Source organism: Bubalus bubalis, chromosome 3, assembly GCF_019923935.1.
Source record: "Bubalus bubalis isolate 160015118507 breed Murrah chromosome 3, NDDB_SH_1, whole genome shotgun sequence".
Taxonomy (NCBI): domain Eukaryota; kingdom Metazoa; phylum Chordata; class Mammalia; order Artiodactyla; family Bovidae; genus Bubalus; species Bubalus bubalis.
The window spans coordinates 10,638,275-10,641,297 of record NC_059159.1 but is presented as its reverse complement, the minus strand read 5'-3'; the positions used below and the strand labels follow the sequence as shown (position 1 = coordinate 10,641,297).

At 43.8% G+C, this 3,023-nt stretch overlaps 1 non-coding gene across 1 annotated transcript; it reads right to left on the bottom strand.

Moving 5' to 3' along the window:
• Positions 1–2,526: 2,526 nt before the first annotated feature.
• Positions 2,527–2,598, bottom strand: TRNAC-GCA. Its single transcript has one exon. It is a non-coding gene; the product is annotated as a tRNA-Cys (tRNA).
• Between the last annotated feature and the right edge of the window lie 425 nt (positions 2,599–3,023).

The window sequence follows — 3,023 nt, the reverse complement described above, 5'->3', positions numbered from 1 at the left end:
TCCACCTGCAATGCAGGAGACCCTGGTTCCATTCCTTGGGCTGGGAAGGTCCACTGGAGAAGGGATAGGCTACCCACTCCAGTATTCTTGGGCTTTCCTTGAGGCTCAGCTGGTAAATAATTCACCTGCAATGAGGGAGGCCTGGGTTTGATCTCTGGGTTGGGAAGATCCCCTGGAGAAGAGAAAAGCTACCCACTCCAGTATTCTGGCCTGGAGAATTCCATGGAATTTATAGCCCATGTGGTGCGAAGAGTCAGACTGAGCGACTTTCACTTTTTCAGGGCTGCTCTGTAAGCCATGGTGTGAATTTACTGCAGTTTATATAATCATCCCTCTAAAAGCTGCCCATTTCAGTTGTTTCCAGTTTGTTTGTTTGCTTTGCTTTGGTTTTGCCCACCACCACCAATGCTGAAAGCGTTCTTTTATGTCGATTTTCATAGACTATTATTTTTATTTCTGTAGAAGAGGCTCCCACAGTGGGATACTGGGTCAGAAGGTATGTGAATTATTTTCTTCTCAGTATATATTGGCAGATTATTTCTGCCAGGCATGTGTGAGATGTCAACGTCCTGCATGGTTTTGCCTCAGTGGATCTTAGCGTTTGTATAAAGAGTGAGCAATATATCATTTTGAATTTTCCTATCAGTGAGGTGAAATATTATTTAATTTTGCCCACTAGACATAGTGTGATCATTGTATCCATATTCTTTAATCTGGTTTTCTTTTGTCAGGGTTTATATGTACTTGAAATTCAATTGACTATTTAAATCTTATTTTCTATGAATTACATTTTTCTATCGTCTTTTTCTCTGTTGGGTTGTTTAGCTGTTTTTTATCAAATCATATTAGCTTGTTGCATATTGAGGAAATTGAACATATGATACACATCTATATACACATACATTATATACATGCAAGCACAAAACGCACATGTCATGCATGTGCACAACCATTGTATATACACACTTGTATCACACAGCTACATGTAGGCATGCCTACATATATACACATGCATTATACACCAATATATATATATACATAAGTGCATGCACGCAGATATAAACATGCACATATATACATATGCATGCACCAGCATCCTATTTACATATACACATACACATGCTCATACAAGACATATATACAAATACATGCCTGCAGGAGTTCCCTGGTGGCCTAGAGGTTAAGATTCCAGGCTATCATTACCCCAATTAGGGTTGAGTCCCTTGTTGGGTAACTGAGATCTTGCAAGCTATACGACTTGGCCAAAAAAAAAAAAAAAATGTCTGCATTCACATATATACACACGCATGCAAAATAAACATACACACGCATACACATGCATCACATGCACACCATGGGGAGAAGGGTGGGTCCCGGGGCCATTCCAGCAGGAGGATCCAGAGCCTGGACAGGGTGAGGGGTGGAGCCACAGACAAGCAGGGGGCAGGCAGATGGGCTGTGGGTGGACTAAGCAGCCACCCCAGCCCTTGGAAAGGGTTTTGAGAACCACTTGGCTCTCTGTGACAGCCTCCGCCACCTCCTGGCACCCATATGGTGAGGCTCTGGGGTTCCTGCAGTCCACACCCCAGCACCTCCAGCCAGTCACACCTCGATTCCCCCCTCCTCACCTCCTACCAAGAAGATTGCTACAGCACTGGGTGAGCAAGTGGGGCTAGGTCCTCTGAGGAGCTTTGATGTGGACTTCTTCCCTGCCTGATGTCTCTTTGAGGAGTTTTGGGTGAGCAGTTTTTGACATGTTAAATGAGAAATTGCTTTTTTTCCCCTCTCACTCATAAGACTCCACTCTTAAGACTTTAATTGCAGAGGCTCTGGGCTGACAAGTGCTTGTCTCAGCCTGGCAGGTGCAGGCGATGTAAACTTGCAGCGTCTGGCAGAGCTGAGCCACGGAGCCTTGGTGAGGATGCCAGCTTCTCCCGACACCACGTGGCAGCTCCAGGGGCAATGTGGGGCAAGGAGGGTCCCTCGGGTGTGGGCACTGTTATGTGCCAGATTCACACCATCATCTAATTCCTTCTTGGGTTCTCAGACCTCCCAGCCCATCTAGAAAAAAATTTTAAGGAGAAAAGTAAAGGCAGCTAAGCAGGAGGGAGGTGTCCATGCTTCACTGAAAGTGTTAAAAAATTTTCTTTCTGTTAATTTTTTAAATATCTATTTATTTATTTGGCTGTATTGAGTCTTAGTTGTGGCAGACAGGATCGCTGAGGTATGCAGGATCTAGTTCCCTAACCAGGGATGGAACCCAGGCCCTCTGCCTTGGGAGCACAGCATTTTAGTCACTGGATCACCTGGGAAGTCCCTAACATGTTGACACTTTTAGATAAATTATGAGTGTGTGTTGTAATACCCAGAGCAACCACTAGGAAAACCATACACATAGACTCACCCAAAGTGAAGTCGCTCAGTCTTGTCTGACTCCATAGACTGTAGCCCACAAGGCTTCTCCATCCATGGAGTTTTCCAGGCAAGAATACTGGAGTGGGTTGACATTTCCTTCTCCAGGGGATCTTCCCCACCCAGGGATCGAACCTGGGTCTCCTGCATTGCAGGCAGATGCTTTACCCTCTGAGCCACCAGGGAAGCCCAGACTCACCCAAAATCACTGCAAATAAATCAAGATGGACTCCTAATGTTCAAGTAATCCACAGAAAGGCAAGAGAAGAGGAGCAAAGAAAGCAAACAGAAAATCAACAATAAAACAGCAGACTTAAGTTCTAACATGTTAATAATTTGCCTTAATGTAAATTATTTAAATACACCAATTAAAAGGAAGAGATTGGCAGAGTCTGTTTTTTTTAAGTGATCCAACAATATGCTGTTTACAGGAAACTCACTTCTAATTCAACTATGACATTTCCCTGAAAAGGATCCACAAATGGCGAATGAACATAGGAAAATACCTTCAACACTGAAAGCCACGAGGCAAATGCAAATACAGATCACAATGAAATGTTGCTACACATCTATCAGCATGGTTCAAATAAAAAAATAGTGACCACACCACA